The 23,081-nt window shown below is 39.1% G+C and overlaps 1 protein-coding gene and 1 long non-coding RNA gene across 4 annotated transcripts in view; one reads left to right on the forward strand and one right to left on the reverse strand.

Moving 5' to 3' along the window:
* The window catches only part of PCDH15 (protocadherin related 15), a 1,703,323-nt gene that overhangs the window by 974,313 nt on the left and 705,929 nt on the right, over positions 1-23,081 (reverse strand). The gene's annotated exons all lie outside the window — the stretch shown is intronic.
* LOC132677256 (uncharacterized) lies at positions 1,158-15,660 on the forward strand. Its single transcript, XR_013550614.1, has 3 exons — positions 1,158-1,523; positions 14,622-14,776; positions 15,559-15,660. It is a non-coding gene; the product is annotated as an uncharacterized LOC132677256 (long non-coding RNA).

The raw sequence follows: 23,081 nt of genomic DNA on the forward strand, positions 1-23,081 counted from the left end.
AAATTACTCTGACGCTAATTCCAACCAACTACCATAAATGTTCCTTTTTGAGTATCTTTGTATTGCACATCATTAGTCCTGAGTTGTGACTGCAGCAGTAAGAGTAATAAACGAGAATTTGAAACTTCACTCCAAGAATAACCTTCCACCCTGAAAAATATGCTCAACCAAGAAAGGTCCAGGACATTACTATGAAAATTTAACCAAGGCTTCTGGGTGTTTTCCCCTTTGTTTACTGTAGCCTCACATAGGTTTCATTCTTTTACAGATTTCTGTGTATCTGAATTTATACACAGCTCTTGAAAGCACAAGATGTGAACCCTGGATATACTGACTGTAGATACATGAATATTAGTTAATGATTACTTTCTGGAGAAAAATTACGATTCCCCTCTCTAAGTGGTGTCTCTTCTAGGCAATCAAACTGCTTCATGAACTGAAACATTATCACCTGGGAGTCCTCTCTTCCCTTCCCAGTCCGGGGCAATTGAGGTTCACGTGAACACAGTGCTCTGGTGACTTTGTGGTATGAGGGTTGGGGTCAGAGAAGTTTTTTGACATCAACGCTTTCAGTGGAAAAGACACAACATCATCTCACCTCTAACTCAGAAAGCGGTACAGGGCAGGCACCTGCACAGAATAGCACACAAGGCAAGCTGTTTAAGACCTAATCAATAAGTTTCATCTCTGTAAAACTGATAGAAAGTATCCCAAAGATTCAGACTCAAATGGACTTTATATAGCTTCAAAATATATTTTCAAAAGACTACAGTCATAAGTGGCAGTTAGAGAACATGTTGTGCTTAGCTCCTAGCTTCCTTAACCTTCAGCCCTGTAGGAACCAGAAACCTGTTGGTCACAGCACACCTACCTTTCCCTGGAAATGCCCAAACACCACCACCGCCCTGAGCAAGTGAGACCTGACTGATGTTCAAGTGGCCTCATGGCTTGTCACCATCCTTACTGATCTCTCTGCATTGACCATCCACCCCAGCTTGTTCTTTGCTTTTATCCCTAACAAATCCGAATAGTTTCCATTCCAAAATTCTGATTTCTAGCTGTAGGCCTCCTGACACCAATTTCATCAAATGTCCACTCGGTGATCCTATGGGCCTTGTTTTGCCCTTTGTGATGTGTCTCAGCTCCTCGGTATCTCCAGCATGTGAATAACCAACATCCCAAGAATCCCAATGATTAGACAAGCTGTGGGAAATTCTGGACTTCATCCTAATGGCTTTGAATGACATCTTCTCCTTAAGTGTTCCTTCCTTCTTTCCTTCCTTCCTTCTCTCCAATGCTGAATGTTTCTTCCTCATCCTAATGGCTTTGAATGGCATTTTCTCTTAAAGTGTTCGTTCGTTCGTTCCTTCCTTCCTTCCTTCCTTCCCTTCCTTTTCCCCAATGCTGAATGTTCCTTCCTCATGCTTGAATCTGAAGTAAAGTGCTGAACCAAAGTGCTGCAGATCTGAAGTGTGAATTCTCTGCACAGTGCCTGTCACCCACTAGCTGCCTCGGCACCGTGGGTGAGTGAACAATGAGCTCCCCTCTGCACCCCTATGATTTACATTAGCATCTGTCAAATTAGCATTCAGATATTTGCTAGATAAAAAGGAAAAAAAACGGGAGTCATAAAATATTTTTTAGAATCATAGATTCTAAACTCTGCAAACTCTGAATTCATAGAGAATAAGAAATCATAAGACATCTTAAAGGACCTGAGAGTACCCCGTTTAATTACAACTGAATCTGAGTTACAACCTCAAACTTGTAAATCTTAAATTTAGCAATTCTCTTTAAAATGCTGATTATTTGATTTGATTTAAATGTTTAAATTTGTTTGATTTAAATGTTAAATATATTGCAAAGTTTTTTTTTTTTTTTCAAATAATTCTTCTACTTTGTAGGGTGTATTTGTTTTTCCTTATTTGTATTGTGATCACAGAACCATTTTAAAATCCATTTTCTGTCCCTGCCTTTAGTGTCCTAGTTTTTCAGATGTGGGTTTGGCTCTGGTGATGGGGATACTCAGCAAACTAAGCTCGAGTATATTTTTACAGCTTATTTTTTGATGTTCTATGGGATTATAGCCCCCATGACTGGGAGCACTTCTCACACACCAGCTCCTGGTATCTGCCAGGTGGGTATGGTTATTCTTCTATAAGCTCAGGAATAACAATTTTATTATACTTAGGTTAGCTATCAGATGCTTTTTGATAACACAATTATGTATATGCTTATAAACGTGCGTTTAAATATATAACTTGCAGTGGATGGCAAGCTCTTTTGTGGTGAGAGGCATGACAGTTCCACGTAGTATGATTTCAGAATAGAACTGCTTACTTGAAAACAATAGCTACCAGAAAACTTCACAGATGCTGAATAAGAAAAGAAAATAATAGGACCATAATGGGCTAATTCCTCCTTCTGGGTTTTCTTTAGGCTTAAAAGAGATATATACAGGTAGCTTTATGTATTATGTGATATTAATACGGTAGTTAAATCAGCATGGCCACACGTTAGGAGGGCATCATTATTCCTAAGGGTACAGCCCTCTTTTTATTACTTTCCTCCAGCTATGTCTCTACTGAATTCATATCACCACATTTTCTCTTTATGGCTCTCCCTCGGCTTTTCATTCTTCTTACGTGTGAACAACTATGAAGCTGCTTCTGTTTGTAAAGACACCCTGATAACTCTCATTTATATATCTTACTTTCCTCCAAATTAATATTCATAAATCCGGACTCTAACTAGCGATAGTTCATTTCCATTACAATGAGCATAATCCTTTCATATTTGTCCTTCCTAGCCACACTTTTTATACCTCCTTTTCTCCTTCCCATTCTGTGTATGTGTCCCTAGAAACAGACTTTAAATGCCTTCTCAAAGACTTCCGTGTTCCTTCTGAAAACTCTTTTCAACCTCTTTTTGTGAGATTTGTCTTTTTCTCCCTAAAACTTTTGAGTTAACTCTTACCCTATTTTGCACATGAACTTGACTGAGAAAGGATCCACTGGGTTCTGCGACCCTACCTCTCCCAGGTCTCAGTCAGGTAGTTCTATATTTCAGTCAAATATAAAAAGGTCACGGTGCCCCTATGTGCTTGTGATACCGAATCTCCATCTTACAAAGAAAGGTTAACTTCTTCAAATCCCAGAAAGATGAAGTATGCTTGACCCTTGAGTCACATGGGGGCTTAGGGGCACCAACTGTCCCCACCATCCACTCTCCTCAGCCAAAATTCTGTCTGTAACTTCTGACCACCCCCCACCCCCAAAAAAAAAAATTAACTACTAATAGCTTACCCATGACTGGAAGCCTTACCAATGACATAAACAGTTAACACATATTTTGTAGGTTATATGCATTATATACTGCATTTTTACAATAAAGTTAGAGGAAAAAATGTCATTTAAAAAATCATAAGGGAGAGAAAACGCATTTATAGTATTGTACCATGTTTATAAAAAAAAAAATCCACATGTAGGTGGACCCATGCAGCTCAAAGCCACGTTCAACTTTAACTTGTTCATGTACATGACCTACAAATGCCTAGGGCTGAATACAGTAATATAAAGCTGCAATATTATTCATATTTCTCTCCTTTTTTGTAAATATCTGCTTTTTATGTTTCAACTAATGTGATTTTCTGGACTTTTTCTAAATTGGTCAGACTCTTCAGTATGTGCTCCCATAAGCTGACGCATTTTAATTTCTTTTTTTTTTTTTTAACATTTATTTACTTTTGAGAGACAGAGACAGTGTGAGCGGGCGAGAGGCAGGGAGAGAGAGGGAAACACAGCATCTGAAGCAGGCTCCAGGCTCCGAGCTGTCAGCACACAGACCAATGCGGGGCTTGAACTCATGAACCGCAAGGTCATGACCTGAGCCAAAGTCAGATGCTTAAAGGACTGAGCCACCCAGGTGGCCCCTCCAATACATTTTATATAAAATAATGACATCTCAAACACAACACACAACTCCTGACATAATCTGATCAGAGCAGGGCAAAAATAATTTGTTTCTTCTCTTCACTAGTTTTGGACAACACACATTTATTTACATGTTTTTTTTTTTTTTCTTGCTCCAGGGAAGATTTGAAACAGATTTTATCAACTTTGTCTAATAGATTATTTTCTCAATATATTGATACTTTGTGTAGATTATTCACAGACTTAGGTCATTATTTGTTTAGATTAACCTCAAGGTAATTGAGGACTTTTGTCACATGATGATCGTTAGGGTTATTCTCTCTCAACATTTCCACACAGAACTGACTTTACTAAACCCAAATATAAAATCTTCTATTTAATACCTTTTGAGTATTAAATTACAACACTTTAATCAAATTTGCTCCACGTGTCTGATTCGTTTATTTTATTTATATTGAGAGGTCTGGGTGTCCTTTTTCCTTAATCTGGAGAAAACTAACTGGAATAACAGTTTTTTGTTGTTGTTTTTTTAATGTCATTTTTCCTGAAAGGATTTGAAATTCACCCTCCCTTTTAAGTTTCCGCGGCTGGTCTCCTGGAGTAGAAGTCACAGGAACCAAAGCAAAGGGACAGCAAGTGTGCTTTGCAGTTGCCCCTGTAGGGGCAACCCTCATGGGACCCCGCTGTGATGGCATAATTACGTGACTGTCACCTAGCTTAGGGAGTGGGTTTGCCCACAAACTGAGAATGTAACAACTTTCAGGGAGTCTCCAGAGAGGAAACACGTATAATACTCTGTGCTACTGGTATGTCTTTATATAATACAGTCACTTTTGTGTTAAAGTGAGATTTAAACAATGAGTACGGGCAATTGTAGACAAATTCAATGTAAATGAAAACACTAGGATCAGCATCCGTAATTGTTTCTAGAAAATATTTGACTCAATGTGTTATGGTTTGTCTTGAGTAGAGGGAATAGAATGATTTCAAATAACTGGAAAGTTTATAGCCCATATTTGGTAAAAGGCTGAAAAAAAACCATGTTAGTTGTAACAACAGAAATTTCACATTTGGTCAAATAGCTTGTCAATCAAAAGTAGTGAGAATTTAGGGAAGAACCTGTTTGATTTCACATGAGGAGATGTGAGCAATTTTTACACCCGTTTTAATCATAGTGAGCCTTTTCTGAAAAGTGTAGAAATAAACTTTTATCTATAGCAATTATAATAGAGATACCTAAGTAGTTGATTTATCTTTTCATATTCTACTTTCCCATATTCTTTTTTTTTAATGTTTATTTATTTTTGAGTGCGAGAGAGAGACAGAGACGGAGCATGAGCATGAGAAGGGGAGGGCAGAGAGAGAGAGGGAGACACAGAATTCGAAGTGGGCTCCAGGCTCTGAGTTGTCAGCACAGAGCCTGACGCAGGGCTTGAACCCAGGAACCATGAGATCATGACCTGAGCCGAAGTCGGATGCTCAACCGACTGAGCCACCCAGGCGTCCCTCCAATTTCCCATATTATCACTAATGTTCAACAAGATGCGCTTAGACCACATATTTCATGAAACTTTTTATCTTATTCCCATCTCTTTTAGGTGATTTAAGTTACAATGATACTTCTTCCATTGATATTATAACATTGTTTTCCTATACGTGATCAACAGCTGGCATTGAAAAAGAGTATCTTTTTAAGATTTATTTTTATAAACATATTGTGTTTCGTTGAACGCTGACCTACAAGAACTATGAGTGAACCATCCCTTTTCCCTAATGAGAAAGGAAGAGCCAGAATTAAGAACTGTTGTTTTTATCTAGAGGGGACCCAAGCTGTGGGGGCACAGATACTGCAAGAGGAGAAGAGGGAGATTTAAAGCTGCATTTGTTGAGCTTCATTCTTTTTAACGGGCTGTGTCAGAATCAGGGTTAGCACTGACTGAAACTCCAGTCAGAAAAAGAGTTGTCGACTTGTGCAGGAGGCTGCGTGGAGGACAGAACCAAGCTCTGAGTGATAGTTCCTCAATTGTAATAATTTTTAATGATGTCAAAACGGTAGCGGTAATGTTTGAATACTTGGCTAATTGGACTTAATCAGTTAAACAAGCTATCATGTTTAAAGCTCTCCTTAATGAAATCTCTTTAAAAATCCATCACCCCACGCGGATCAGTGCAAACCCAGAGAAGGACTTTCAGAGGAGTGGGCAACTCCCATGAAGGCTAACACAGGAAAGTTTTATAGATTCAGCAAGATGGACACCACTGAGAAGCAGAGAGAAATGGCTTGTCTGTGATGGTTTCATATACATGGAATGTTTTGCATACAGGAGATAAACACATCAGAAAGAGAAACCTAACAGCCACAAATTAGTGGCCTTGCAGACAGAAGATACAGGTGACTGCAGGGTGTGATGTGGAAATTAGGAGAAAGAGACCAAGGACAAGAAAGACACAAAGCTGAAATTATGTCGTGTTGTACAAGATGGTTTCCATGTGCAATTTCTTTCTTTTTTTGTTTTTCATTTTTCTTCCTCCCTCCCTCTCTCTCCCTCCCTTTCTTTCTTCTTTCCTTTCTCTTTCTTCTTTCTTTCTTTCTTTCTTTCTTTCTTTCTTTCTTTCTTTCTTTCTTTCTTTCTTTCAGGAAAGAGAAAGAGCATGAGTAGGGGAGAGGAGCAGAGGGAGAGACACAGAAGCAGCCCTCATGCTCTCAGCATGGGTCCCGACAAGGGGTTCAATCATCTCATGAACCGTGAGATCATGATCTGAGACAAAATCAAGACTCAGATGCTCAACCCATTGAGCCACCCACCTGCCCCACACGGGGTAAAGGAAGGAAACTACAACAGGCAGAAACATCAGAAGCTGAAAGGAAGGACATGACTCAAAATATGGAGATCTTAGGGCAAAATCAAGGGAATCTCCACATCAAGGACAGATGCATTAAATGTCTATTGCTGTGTAACAAGTTGTCTCAAACGTAGTGGCTTAACAATGACAGACTTATTATCTCAGTTCCTGTGGTCAGGAATCCTAGATTGGCTAAATCTGGATCGAGCTTTCTGGGAAGGCTGCAGGTGACCATATGGACTGTGGCTGCAGTCTCCTGTGAAGGCTGTACCGGTGGCCATGGACACGAGTGTAACCTCAGCCTCAGTCTCTCGCCATCCGTGCTTCTCCACCGTGCTGCTTTTACAGCCTGTCCACCGACCTCCCCCAGAATGAGCAGTGCTGACAAAGAGCCAGCGAGAGAGTTCCAGGGAGGCTGCCACTGTCCTTATGCACCCTAATCTCACAAGGGACACTCCATCACTTTCAATTGTAGCCTGTTCATTAGAATCATCAATTCGTTATGTCCAGCCTACATCCAAGAGAGGGAATTAAACACGGTGTAAGTACGGGAGGCAGTGGTCACACCTGGCTATCACAGAGGCTGCCTTTCCCTGTAGACACTAGTAAACACCTCTGAATTGTGCTGTAAACAATTTTACAGTAACAGGAATTGGGGCATCTTAATGGCTCAGTCAGGTAAGCCTCTGACTCTTGGTTTTGGCTCAGGTCATGATCTCACAGTTCATGGGTTCAAGCCCCGTGTCAGAGTCAGAACTGACAGCACAGAGCCTGCTTGGGATTCTCTCTCCCTCTCTCTCTGCCCCTTCTACTCCCCCCATGAATAAATAAGCTTAAAAAATTTTAAACTAACAGTGGAACCAAAGCTAGCAGAGAAAAATGAACCTAGAAATGTGGGCGGCACATGAGAAAACAATGCTGAATTAGAAAAATGAACAGAATGCTAATCCAATAATATAATCCAGTAATATAATGATTTAGATACATGAGATCAAGAAGAAAGAAAATTTAGAGCTGTTCCGAGGTGACTAATGGAGGGCAATCTCACCGTATACTTCAGTGAGGCCAGGGAAAAAGAATTTTGGCAAAACAGTAACACTTCTGCTCAATGGCTCAGTCTTACAACCAGAATTAGGAAGATATAGCACATAAAAATACCAGAAGGGTACAGGCTGGATGTGATCATGGTGTTTATGATGGCTCTGAGAAATAAGAAACTTCTCTCAAAAATTAAACATAGGATTTGGCATCAACTGGATAGGAGTTTGAGAATCACACAACACTTTCAAGAATACTAACTACGCACTAAACCCCGATAGTGTTCCAGGCATAATTCTGAATATTTTAGTTCTCTCATTTAATTAGAACATTAATTCAAAGGAGTGTTATTATAGAAGGCATTGTGCTCAACTTCCTAACACCATCATTACCCCAGTAGATTAATTTAAGCCAATTATTGTAACTCCCACTCCTTTGCTGACTGGGTTATGATCCATGTTTGGAGAATGATTTCTGAGAAGTTTGCCACAGTCATCTGGAACAGGCATTTTCTTTCCTAAGAGAAAGTCAGTGGGAAAAACAAGATGTCTCTTCTTCTACTCGAGTTTGTCAAGTTTGCATAAAACATTTTTAAAAACTCTGTCTTGTCATGAGTCAGAAAATGAACTGAACACCAAAGATGAGAAGTATTTTCTAATTATTTTTTGCTTTCCTTAATGTTACATTAGTTTCAGATGTTCAGTGACTCGATGGGTCTATGTCCCATGCGATGCTCTAGTCATCATACGATGCTGTATTTTATACTTATCAATTCTATAGTAATACTTTCAGAATCAACTCATTCTGAGATGAAAACATCTTGCCAATTCTCAATTTTGCAAAAAAAAAAAAAATCCAGAATTTATATTTAAAACTCATTTTCCTTTCCTTCTTTTTTTTCACTAATTCTGAAAGGAAGAATGTTCAACAGAATCCCAGATATGTGAACTTTTTTTTTCTCTTTTCTTGTAAGAAATATATATATATGTATGCCACAGCCCTTTCACCTCTACACAGAGAAAGATATGCAAAAATGGAAAGCCAGTAGACCGGAGCTATGAAATGAACGACTTGGCATCCGTGGCAGATATCTACTCACCGCCAAACGTTTACCCAAAGAAAAACATTCTCTGTCAAATTTTATTAGAGTTTGCACCAAACAAGAAAAAGGTCTCTTAGGAATATTTCTTGTTTGACAAGAAATGAACACAGTGTCCTTTTGTTTTCTGTTTGTGGAAAGACAAAAACAAACACTTATCCAGTAATTGTGATATCTTCGGAGTTCAGACACTCTACCTATCAAAACTAAACCGTGGGATAGGCTACAGGATCAAGTAACAACTGCAGCTACCCACCGCCGGTTCCTAGGTATTCCGAGAGGCAAGATGCGGAGCTGAGGAGGTGCGGGGGTGTCAGTCCTGACAGCACGCTCACTGCAGCATGTGAGAGCTTGCCTGGTACAATGCGGTGCACTGGGACTCGGTCTCTGGAGAATTTGAGCTGTCATCTCTCCGAACACGGTCACTCGTGGCCCTCCTGTTTGCTATTCTGTGGGTGACTGTTTAACTTTGGATTACTTTCAACCACGCGGCAAACAGTTACTGGAGGTCTATTGTGCGCAAACTATTGTAATAGGTGGATCCTAATTCCAGGCATTTCTGCACTTCCCCCTCCTCTTGTTTGATGTTATCCAAGAGACGCATTCATTTTGGGCAGTGCACAGATCTAAACAGAGGATGGCAGGGGGAGTCAGAAGTTAATGCCAAATCCTTTATGTCCAAGGATATGTGAACTCTAAATAGCACATACTCTCTACTGAATGGGGATAAATATAATGATTATCGATAATACTATGTCTGATATTTTAATATTTCACAATTATTTCTCTCTTCCTGCTCATTCATGGAGAAACGTGCTAGAGTAGGGAACAGTTAGGGTACACAAAAAAAAAGGAAAAACAAACAAACAAAGCTAGTTTTTCCATAGTTTGCACCCTAATAGCTGTGCTACTGGCCAGACCAATACCCTTGTCTTCTAGCTCAAGAGTATGATAGATACTGCAAGCTCTGGATCCCCGAAGATCACGATCCCTAACTTTAGGGTACAGGTTGTTCTTACGTCTTTCGACGCGCCTGCCTACCTAACATCACAGTCTTCGGTTGTCGAGGACTCTACATGGATACCTATTCCTCTAAAGCACCCATACTATTTTTTCTTGGACAAGCAATCTTTGAAGAAATGACTTAATTCCACCTTCCTTGAATCCCTTTCCCTTCCCTCTTGCCCTGCTCCTAAAAATGAGCTGTAACTTTCCAATTTCCTTCCATCTTAGAGTGTTAAGACCCTGGGTTCTTCATCAGATCACATTCCACATTCTAGACAAACTTGGAACAATTTTGATTTCCTTCTCACTTTGCCTCATCATATTTCTAGTCTCCATCCAATATTGTAAATAACCATTTTCTTCCTTTACACGGTAAATCACGACAGCCCTTTCTCCAAACCTCCTACTCGGCAAAATTGTTCCCCATATTTTTATCACCATCAGGGGATCTCAGAGACAGTGAAGCTTCATAGAAGAAGTTGAGTGTGGACTTTGGAAAGAGCTAGGGAGCAATCAATGTTATTGTTTTTAATGTTTATTTATCACTGAGACAGAGAGACAAAGCACAAGCAGAGGAAGGGAAAAGAAAGGGGGACACGGGCTCCAAAGGAGGCTCCAGGCTCCAAGCTGTCAGCACAGAGCCCCATGCAGGGCTCAAACCCATGAACTATAAGATCATGACCTGAGTCAAAGCTGGACACTTAACTGACTGAGTCACCCAGGTGTCCCAATGTTGTTATTTTCATACTATTAATCAGAACTGTTAGCGGAGGTCTGCCATACAGAAATGCCTTGTCTCAGTAGATCTGTAAGATATAAAAGAACTGAGACATAGTCTACTGTATAGTGAGTATGCTCCACTCCCCACTCTCTTCCTCCTCAAAATGTGACAGAAATCACAGGAGGCATGGTATGAAAAAAGAAAAAAAAGACAAGTATTTCAGCAGAAATCTGACATTGGAGCTAAGGCTGAGTAGCAGAAATAAAAGCCCATACACTGTCACATGGCTTCAAAGTTTGCAGAGGCACTGACAAAGGCTAGTTGGCTTGAGCAGTGCCCCTCCCACACTACCGCACCTCTGCCCCCGGGGGGGGGGGGGGGGGCGGGGGAAGGGGCAAAAAAAATCATGTCTATCATGTCTACTGGAAAAGCCTGAATGTGACCTCAGTTGAAGACGCATTCTTTGCAAATGTAACAGAATTAAGATGTGGTCACACTGGATTAAGGTGGGCCCTAATCCAGTGACTAGTTTTCTTACCATAAGAGGGAAAACTTGAGACAGATAGAAACACAGGAAAACTGCCAGATGACAGTGAAAGCAGTGTGGCTGCACACAAGAAAGGCCAAGACAATGAACCGCAGCTTCAACAAGGGTCCCGCCACCAAGGCGTCAGAGGAAACACAGCCTTGCCGACACTGTGATTTCAAACTTCTGACCTCCATGTGCAGGAGAGAACAGATTTCTGTGGCCCCGGACCCCCTCGTGAGTAGTAACAGCCGTAGGAAACAGATTCGAGTGTGGGGAGTCATTCTGTACTGAGGAGTACTGGTCTACCTACAGAATAGGTGTGCGGATTCTGAATCAGAGAGAAGGGCTTGTATCTCTGCTCTTCCGCTAAGTCGTGTGGCTGTGGGCAAGGTATTCACGCTCTTCCAACCTCAATTTCCGGTCGTGGAAAGTGGAAATAAAAACCATATCTTCTTCATTGGACCGTAGCACGAGAAAATAACAATGCCTGTAAAGCACATGTCACTTTGTGCGACGTACTGCAAGACTGTAACTGTTAGCTACGTATCTCCCCAAACATGATGGCCTCCTGAGTGTGACCCTAAAGGTGAGAGGCACACCCAGCGAAGTGCCACTTAAGATTTCAACATGACCAACACACGTTTGTTCTCTTACATGGAACAGCCATTGCCTCTCATAAGAATGTGCTCTCCACGCTGACACGTTCTCCTACGAAGTCACCCCAACTGCCAGCATTTCAGGAGCACTGAGATGCGTTTAATTCTCTCCAGCAACACTCCATCCTCTTGAACACGGGGAGTTACACAATACCCGTGGTATTCTATACCCGTCGTACACATGTAGGCTGAGGTGAGCGAGTCACTTTGCACAGCCCTTTTGAACCTCTGCAGTAACACCACCACTGAACTAATGAGGCACGTATTTTCCTGATCTGTGTATTTGCCCAGTGAACACACTGCCTTGCTGATAGTTGAATCCCAATAATCTGTGGAACAGGAAAAAAGATCTCCACAAGATTCGAATCTACAGGCTGGCCTTACTCGGGGATGCTCTGCTGTAAGAAGCAGGGAGAGCCACCCGGTGTGCCTGTCAGAGCTTGAGCTGACAACATTGGTGAATCTTGCCCTGAGTGTTTCTGTAATGACGTGGAAAGCCTGGCTCCCACCCTCCAGAGATTAGGATACAGGAGTCAGATTCGGGACCCAGGAATTTCATAGTGTACCATGTGCCCAGAAGGTACTGCTACGGACGGTCTGAGAGTCACATTTTGAGAAACACTGGTCGTCATGGAACGGCCATCTATTAAAGCCCAGTGGTTTTGTTTTAGGGTTATTTTTGGAACATATCTGAAGGACTTAACGTGTAAAATCTCCCAGTTTGGTTTCTAGTGCTTAGATCAAACTTCTACATAAAAACATCTCATACACCATTCTTTCTTCCTAACCCCCATGCAGCTAAACTAGATGTGCCAAAATAAACAAGGGAGGGGGGGTCTTCAAACTGTTATGCACATGGCTACTTTCTGAAAACTATTACTTATTTTTCTTAATGTTTTAAAAGTATTTATTCATTTTTTGAGAGACACAGTACGAGCGGGGAGGGACAGAGGGAGAGGGAGACACAGAATCTGAAGCAGGCTCCAGGCTCTGAGCTGTCAGCACAGAGCCTGACGCTCAAACCCACAAGCTGTGAGATCATGACCTGAGCCAACGTCGGACACTTAACTGACTGAGCCCCCCAGGCGCCCCTGAAAGTATTCACTTATTTTGAAAATAAGCCTTTGAGCTCTGGGTTCTAGAATTATGTGTGGAGGATTAAAATAGCCACACCTCAGACCAGTTAGATCAGAATCTCTAGGTCAGTTTCAAGACATAGAGATCTCTAAATCAAGTCCCACGCACAGCCAGGGTTGAGTACCACTGCTTGGAATGAACAGACTCTTCAGGGGTGGACGGCTGAGGTCTCTGGCCTGACAATGATAAGAAAACATCCCTGATTCTGAGCCCTCTGGTTCTCTGGAGCTTGGATATCTTCAAGATTCTTTAAAGAATATTCATATAAACCCGAGATTACAGACAAGGAGATCAGCAATTCTTACGCACTTCAAATTTCAGAAACAAAGAATTAGAAAACAAAGCAGCCTACCACAGAAGTCTAAGAGGAAGGACATACTATCACCCACATATAATTAGCCCGGCATCCCAAGAACTGGTGCCTATCGAGAAACAAGAGAAAATCCAACAGAACTCTAGTCCGCCTGAGACCATGTTTTTAACAGAATGAAGTGAGCAAATGGGAAGCTTCTGTTTTAAAAAGGCATACTCTGTATGCTTAGGTTTACATAACTGAATATGTTTGGCTTAGAATACATTGTCTGTATTAAACAATTCCGTATTACCTTACACTACTGAGACCCAGGTTTATAAATTATTTTGGTTCCTAATTTTCACTCTCTTTTCATTCTTTTTAAGATTAAAAGTTTAGTCTATCATGACTGAAAACCTGCCCCTGGCTCCGTCTGCCCAAATACCCATACATCTTTTCATATCTGTTCATAACAGCATCTGAATAAAAATAAGCTAGCAATAAACTCTTCTGAGTGTAACGATTTCAGGATAAGATGAGCAAGGAAAGAATTGATTCTGCTACAATGGACTGGACTAAGCAAGTTCCTTGGGCCCAGCTGTGTGTCAGAAAGAGCGTTTAGACATCCAGCCCACTCAGTCTAGTGACATCAGATCAAAGCAAGTGGTCATGTTTAAGAAGGCTTGGGATAAACCGTCTTTAACCCTTTCAAGTAGTTAGAGGTTGTTATCCTCACATAATTTTCCTTTCACCCAGAATGAGCGGATATTTATTTATGAGCAGATTATTTATTATAAATAAGCAGAAGGGAGAGTCATTATAAATGTTACGTACAATGAGAAAGTGATTTCCTGATGTTTTCATTAATTTCTTCTACTTACAAGAAAAAGAGAAGTACTTTGTCTTAGAAAATACTGGGCCTGGGGGCACCTGGGTGTCTCAGTTGGTTAAGCGACTGACTTGGGTTCAGGTTCATCTCACGGTTCATGAGTTCAAGTCCCGCATCAGTCTCTCTGTTGTCAGCACAGAGCCCACTTCAGATCCTCTGTCCCCTTCTCTCTCAGCCCCCAGATTCTCTCTCTGTCTCTCAAAAATGAATACACATTAAATAAAAAAAAAGAAAAAGAAAGAAAGAAATTTCTCAGCCTGGATGACTGCATAGAAACTTTCTGAAAGCAGAGTTCACAAGTAAAATTTTCAAAGAAAATCTATATCTATTTACATACTTTAAACCAATCTATATCTACTTGATCTATTGATCAAACACATTAGTGAATAAATCATTTGGGGATATTTATAAATCTCCATCTGGACTATTTTGGCATAACTCACATATATATTTTAATATAACTCATTCATTTGTTCTAGATGATTCCATCTGATTAAGTGGTAGTGAAGCTTTGACTCATCATCTGATGGAGCACTACAAGGGGCTTCTGAAGAAGTTGAACAGCCACCGTTTTAGTCATGATGAAGACGGTACAAACTCTGATTCCCTCAGCGACAAATATCCATGCATCTTGGTAGGTATAGTTAGATTATAAGCTGGACTATTTCTTGGAGTCACTAAGTGTCTTGCAACTACAGGAATTTAGAATACAATCACATGAGCACGTCTTCAATCTCTGATAAGCCAAATATGTCAGGGAAAGAATAGTCTAGAAAACATGATATTTCACATCTCATTTCTAAGAACTCTATGGAAGAGAAATGCTTCAGCGTCCATTGCTGGCCAAGCGGAGCTCACAGCATTGAGGTACCCAACTAAGGTCTCAGAGGACAAACCTGCCACATTGGAAATGTTCTAAGACTATTCTACAAATTCTAAAAGCTAAAGAAAAAAGTGAACGGATTTTCTAGAGGTGAGGAATTCCCTAAGTTACACGAATCTGCTGGCAGCTTCGTATCCAACAAATGGTAAATTTGACCTTTTAGGTTATAAATGCTACCGACTCTGAAACGAATTGAAACTCACTTTTTAGGCATACTTTTTAATATATAAATCTACAGAGGTATATATTGTTGTCAGGTATTTTAGTCTAAAATCATTGTATATCTCTATAATTACCCCCTAACAAGGTCAGGAGTAGTGATAAACTTTAATGGGGATGTCAGTTGGTGACATCTACCTAAACAAAAATTACTATGTGAAGTTTGGTGAAATGTTAAAAGGACTAAATATAATTATGTTAAACAGCTTCTACAAAATGCATAGTCTTCCCCTGTTTCCCAGAAAATTACCTTGAGGCAATAGTTTTGTGATTGAAATGTAAAGAAACCCATCTTATTTTATTTCCTATATAAGCTGGCTCTGCTGATCCAAGTAGAAGAATTTGCTAATCAAGTGGGCATTCTACACCTTAGCCAAGTGCTCATCTGCACAGTTCAGACAATAAATAGATTTGGACAATTTATGCTAATAAATAAATTATAACCTCGCTGGGCTCAGTTCTTTTTAAATAAAATGCTTAGGGAAAAAACAAAACAAAACGCTATGGGAAGAAGATGTTGCCTAAAATTTTGTTTAAGATTTAGAATGCAAATCGCAGTATCTTAGAAAATTAAATCATTATCCAATGGAAATGGTAATCATCCTAAATTCCCAATGTAGTGTTATACTTAATCTATTCACAACCTTAGCCCCTTATCACTTGGTATTTTACAGTTTGAAATTTTTTTCATGTGGTTTATACTTTATTCTAATAAAGACACAGCTGTAAGCAATCTAATTGTTTATTGAAAGAAACTTGGAAATTTCCATTGTATAATCTCAATTTGATTTTAGTCAGATTTGCAAAGTGCTGATTGACTATAAAGCTGATTTATAGTCTACATTTTTTCAAATTCAGCATCTAATGAAAATAACTACGTATAGATTAGGGATATAATTTATCAAACTTCTATAAAATCAAGTAAAAATATAAGCTCTATGGTAACGCGTTGGTCCATGGGTATGATGTATTTTTTTTTTTTTAACCAATTTACTTGCGACCAAAGCATCTCTGCCTGATCAATTATATCCTAGGTCAATGGATGATCGATATTTTCAAGAACACAATTTCCTGCACTATTAAACGTTAAGCATCTCAAGGAAACAAATAATTTACTACTTTTTAATAAAGATGCAAGTATATATTCATATAGAAACCAGTCTGCATAAAATATATGCATTTTTAACTCAAATACGATTTTCGGGGAGATTGACTGGAGAGGACATCTGTATTTTGACCCAGACAAAATCAGTAATATCTCTTCCATCACCAGGTCCTTCTTCAAAGGTCACCATTGCTAACAGTTTCTTGAGAATTATACTAACAGTTTTAAGCATTATATAAGACTCGAGACATATTGAACAGCAATTATTTGTTCTGTAAAAAATAAAACAATATAATAAGATGTTGAGCGTTTACCTCAAAGAGCTTTTAATCCTGCGATCATAGGGGCAAAACGATTTACAAAGTGTTTACCATCTACACATACTTCCTTATCACTTGGACACAGTATTGTTGTCTATTGCTGTTTATAAGTACAAAGATACTCCTTAGGGAGAGTCAAAACCTCCGTGACTTGACCAACCTCAGACTACCCTCCATTGTTAGTTATCCTCAAAGAGCTCATCCCATTGCTTCCATTTTGAGGGGTTTAAAGAAACACTCAAGTCTTTAAAACCAGTTAAAACTCTCAAAATTAACCAAACTCTCTGTCGCTTAGATGTTTCTTTCCTAATATGGGTATGATAATAACACCTATATGATAGAGATGTGAGTTGAGGTTAAAATAATGTATTTATAATGCTTGAGCCTCATACATATTAAATGTTCAGTACATGTTTCTCATGTTATACTCTGAACAAATATTATTTTTATTATAAAACTATGTCCTAACATCAAAATGACAGGTGATGAAGAACAACAAACAGAATATAATGCTATGTTAATATTTGGCAATTGAAGTAAATAGGTCTCTATGAACTTTGCATTCAAAGGCAACTTCATGTATATGAGGTTCTAAGAGAAAACAGTAGACCCTATACACGTAGAGGTGTACATGTGTGTTTAGTTTGCACTCAGGGACAATGGGAACCGTTGTTAAAGACAGCAGTAACCATGTCTTGTCTGTTCAAGGTGTCTTAAACTTATACCATTGGCATTTTACTTAGAATATCTCAACAGCATCTTAATACAACATTCCAGCAGGTATTTCTACACTCATCTTGCACCTGAACTAATTAAAGCTCACCAAGTTTAACTGGCTTTTCCAAAGACACATACTTAGAAGGTAGTAAAGATTGGGTCAAACTAAGGGCTGTCTGGTTCCTAAAAATATGTTTTACATAATACAACATGAAAACAGAAAACTGTAATATAGTATTTAGTACTAGTACAGTTTATAGTAAAATAAACTGTAATGGTAAAGTGCCATTATGAGTGCACAGGACAGTATGATTTACATATGTTGATGTTGGGAAAGTCCAGTGGATGTTGGTTTCCTTTTTAATATAAAAAAATTAACCTAATTAGCTACATTAACATTCTTACTTATAAAATATATTTCATGGGGCGCCTGGGTGGCTCAGTCGGTTAAGTGTCCGACTTCAGCTCAGGTCATGATCTCGCGGTTTGGGAGTTCGAGCCCTGCATCGGGCTCTGTGCTGACAGCTCAGAGCCTGGAGCCTGCTTTGGATTCTGCATCTCCCTCTCCCTTTGCTCCTCCCATACTCATGCTCTGTCTCTCTCTGTCTCTCAATAATAAATAAACATTAAAATAAAAGAATTTAAAAAAATAAAATATATTTCATAAAGAAATGCAGATTCATACTTGATTATATGTAACCTAACTAACATGTTTGTATAAAGCCACAAATAGACATGAATCTGTTGATTTTAAATTTACAGCTGTTGAATTTCAATATTTCTTTTTTTTTTTTTTTAAGTTTGCGTTTATTTTGAGAGACAGCATGAGCAGGGGAGGGACAGAGAAAGAGCGAGGAAGAACCCCAATAGGCTCCACACCATGAATGCGGAACCAGATGTGGGGCTCTAACTCACAAACCGTGAGATCATGACTGAGCTGAAACCAAGAGCTGAAGGCTTAACCAACTGTAGAGCCACCTGGACACCCCTGAATTTTAATATTTCTTGGGGAAATTTCTTGGAGATTAATATTGTAACTACCATAATCTATCTCTTAATGTTATCATTTTCCAAATTGGCTTCTGATTTCATTAAAAATAAAATAGAATACAATATGATACGATACAATACGATGAAATTTAAAAGAAAACAACAAAAATAATAAAATAACAACAAAGAAGATGAAAAAAAAAAAAAAAAAAGATTCAGCTAAAGTCATGTGCTTCTCCATTTCTCCAGTTTCCTGAAGTTTTACATATGAAGGAGCTCCATGCATGTTTAGGATAAATCCCAAATCCTGATTGGGTATTCTAGAACCATGGACCCAGACTGCACGTTAATTGCTCACATGCCACACCTCTCATTACCATCAGCCAAAAACACTAAAAGAACATGCTGCACATAGCCCCTCAAGCAGCTACTGAGGTGGCCACCCGGAGGGGACTGGCTCCTGGCTTCTTATCTCACAGATTAACATTGGGTACAATGTAGGGTGCCTGGGGGGTTCAGTCGGCTAAGTGTCTGACTTTGGCTCAGGTCAGGATCCGCCCGCCCCCTCTGCTTCCCTCCTGGTCTGGTGGTTAGAGCTCCGCATCAGGGGACAGCTCAGCGCTTGGAGCCTGAAGGATTCTGTGTCTCCCTCTCTCTCTGCCCCTCCCCCCTTGTGCTCTGTCTCTCTCTCAAAAATAAACATTTAAAAATTAAAAAAAAAAATTGGGTACAATAATCAAAATGTGTAATGATGGCCCTAAATCAGGAAGAAAATGTTAATTTATACATTTCCATATAAGGAATTAGAGAGGCACATACTACATTTTAGTAATATTTATATTAAAACAACACATGTTAAAGAAAGCTTTGTCTTTAATGGGATAAAATACAGAATTAAAAAAACACATTTATGTAGCATTTGGCTGACTTTCTGTTGATGCTGTCATTTACAAATACATTTTTCTGTACTTTTTAAAAAAATTTTTAATGTTTATTTTTGAGACACAGAGACAGAGTGTGAGCAGAGGAGGGGCAGACAGAGAGGGAGACACAGAATCAAAGCAGGCTCCAGACTCTGAGCCTTCAGCACAGAGTCCGACGCGGGGCTCGAACTCACGAACTGAGAGATCAGGACCTGAGCCGAAGTCAGAGGCCCAACCGACTAAGCCACCCAGGTGGCCTTTTTGTACGTACTTTAAAGGCATTATATCAAAAGGAAAAAAAAAAAATTCTTTGAATTAGTGTGTTTGTATTTTCTGGATGAAACTAGAGAATGTAATGCTAAGTGAATAAGTCAGTCAAAGAAAGACAAATACCGTATGATTTTACTCCCTTGTGGTATTTAAGAAACAAAACAAACAATAAAGAAAAAAAGAGAGAGGTAAACCAAGAAACAGACTCTTGACTACAGAGAACACACTGATGGTCACCAGAGGGGAGGGGGGTATGGAGATGGGTCAAATAGATGATGGGGTTTACCTAACTAGTGTACGTGTTGTGAAGCGACCGGGTGATGGAGGGAAGTGCTGAGTCAGTTTATTGCACACCTGAAACTGATATTACACCGTATATTAACTACACTGGAATCAAAAATTAAAAACTTAATACAAAAAGAATACTCCTCGCCAAGGATAGTTTACATCTGTGATAAAGGTTCCACTGGTATTTCAGATGGAGATACACAGGCAGGGTTAAATGAAAATACTGCATTGACTTCACTATCTTCTCTGACTTTTAAACAGCACTCGGAAAAATGGGGAAATAAAGAAGGAAAGACGCTGTACTTTGTGGTGGTTTTAAACGCCTGTGATACTTTCGGTTTCTTCCAGGGTAAAATGAGCACATAGATTGGTCGCCAGGTGGGCTCAGCAGCTTTGCAGCAGGGGCCCTTTGAGGAGTAACTCAGTGGGGTCAGTAGGAAGGAAGGGGAGTCACAAAGGGACCTGTACCCCCCGGGGAGAATGAAGGGAAAGACATGGCTTTGTTTCTTCTTTGCATTAAGGCATATGGATATGGATATGGTCATACAGGAGTTTTCAGAAACAATATTTAATTACCTTTCTATTTGACTTCAGAGACAGAGGTACTGAGTTAACAGTTTAAAGGATGTACTTTTATTTTCTTTATTAATAATATAATTTGAAAGTCTCACACATATTAGGGTATAGAAATAGCATACAGCCTCTCACATAGTTTACCAAAAGCACGTTCTCTCTCTCTCTCCCTCTCTCTCCTTTCTTTTAAAACTTCTTTTCTCTTACTTCCCAATTTGGATGCCTGATGCAAATACCTCAAAGTTAACTGACGATGTGAAGCACCATGACTGGGAGTCACCTGTAGTTACGGATGTTATTTTCCACTTCAAAAGTCAGGGTAACCAGGAGCCTCGGAACCAAGAACAGAAAGAGACGACATTCCACCTCCATCTTTAAAGCTTAATTCAAATCATCAGGATGATGTGGAATCTAATTCAGTTGATTGGTGGTGCTGTGTCACATGTCTGTCTTAAAGCCAAAGTTTTAAAAATAATGTATCATTTTAGTTTTATTTTTTAAAATGTTTATTTTATTGATTTTGAGAGAGTGGGCGAGCGCAGAGGAGGGGCAGGGAGAGAGGAAAGGAGAGAGAATCCCAAGCAGATGCCGTGCTGTCACTGAAGGGCCGACCTGGCTGGAAACCATGAACAATGAGATCGTGACGTGAGCCAAAGTCAAGAGTCAGATGCTTAACTGACTGAGCCACCCGGTGCCCCTCATTTTATTTTTATTTGTCATCTCAAAGGTGGTTAGAAGCCATGGGCAAGAATATTCCCAGTTAAATGTTTTCGATTAAATAAACACATCAGTAATAGGAACTGGAAAACACCAGTACTGCTTACGTGACAGTTCCTAGGAGGCAGGTTACTCCCTGCTTAATTCCTGACTGTGCCCTCAGACTCTCGCACAGGGAATGGGTCCTGGCGGCCTTCACTTCCTGAATGGCTGCCTCTGCATTATTTTGGTGGCAAATATATAAGACAAAGTTTTATTTCAACATTAGAAAAAACAATTTTTAAAAAACCCATTAAAGGGTCTCATATCTTTATTAGCAATAGATTTAAGAAATGGACTTTTAACAGTATCATTTTTCTTAGTATTGTTAATAGATAATACTAGACAATTATTTTTACCTTCATAGCTAAAATAATTAAAATTTGTGTCATAGAGCCTACTATAGTTTCACATGTTTACCTTTAAAAGTAATGTCATAGGGACCATGTCTTAAGTGTTGAATTTTCCCCACAGCATCCAACTCAGAAAATACCCACTTTCTCACAGTTATGTTCTTACTAATGTTGTAAAGAGTCAGCAAAGGATTAGAAAAATCACCTTATTAAATACAAGCAAACAGAAAACACTGCAGAACTTAATTAAATCTCTCCTAACACCTCAAGAGGGCAGTGAATAAAATAAAATATCACCGCTGGTTCCCAAATTGATCAGACTTCCATATACACATTCTAGTATTAGAAATCATATTCTTTCTAATGATATATTAGCCAAAATAAATACTTTTATTTTAACAATATTTTCTTTTATGAAAAAAAAATGATGTGAAATGTGTTTACTAAGCTTCTGTTTTAATGTAAAGCCGGTCCTCAAAAAAAAAAAAAAAAAAAAAAAAAAAAAGATCCTGTTTAAAACGGTGATATGATCATCTGGCTAATAAAAAATAAAGCAACCCAAATACCTCTTGTTGCAGTCCTGACAGTTAGTGCCACTTTTACTGGACCTAAAAGTGAAGTAGTAGGAGGTATTGTCACCATCGCCATGAACAGTTTATAGGTTTCACCAGAGCGTGAGATCCAGAGCGTTGCTGTCCTCGGAGTCAATGTAGTTCATGCCAGATTGATTTGATTCCTAACGTAGCTGAACAAGATGCACGGGAACCCACAGAAAATCAGCTTCGAATGACGCTGTCAAGGGAACTTCTCTATTATATATTCTGACTTATCAAGTTGGAGTTTAAGGCCACAGAGGAATGTTTTTTGTTTTCATTTTTTGTTTGTTTTGTTCTTATTTCTTCTTTATCTAGACCCAAACTTACCAAATAATCACCCCCGGGAAAACTGGAACTCCCAGCTACCCTCTTGAATTTATTCTGGTTTATATTTCAAAACTACACTGCAGTCTTTTAAAAGTACTTAAGCTTCATTTGATGAAAAGCTTTGGAATAAAATAAATAAATGTGTTCCAAAATATTGCTTCCAAAGAGAAGCAAAATCAATTTCAGAATTTCTAACATACACACTGCATGACTATCCTAAAGAAAATGAATTTTAGAAAATATTTCTACTAGATCCTTCTATGGGATGAATGTTCTAAATGTATATATTATTATATTTTAGTGTGAGTACCCTAAAATCTAATTTAGTTAAATTTGGAGGGTTTTCTCCAGACAGTATAAAAGGGATGAATAATGTCTCCAATCGAATTTTATACTTAGATGACAGGAGGTATTTTCAGAAAATATGGCTATCTAAAAAGTGCTCATCTGGATATTTATATATGCCAGCAGATGTATACCTATGAAAAAATTACCTTCAGGAAAAGGTGGAAGACTGAAGCATAAAGTGGATTCTAGCATTTTTACGTGTTATCAAATCTCATTATGCCATAGAGATTCTCAATGTAGAAAGAAAAATATTTTAAAATGTTATATCGAA

Source organism: Panthera onca, chromosome D2 (assembly GCF_046562875.1).
Source record: "Panthera onca isolate mPanOnc1 chromosome D2, mPanOnc1 haplotype 2, whole genome shotgun sequence".
In the NCBI taxonomy this organism is placed as follows: domain Eukaryota; kingdom Metazoa; phylum Chordata; class Mammalia; order Carnivora; family Felidae; genus Panthera; species Panthera onca.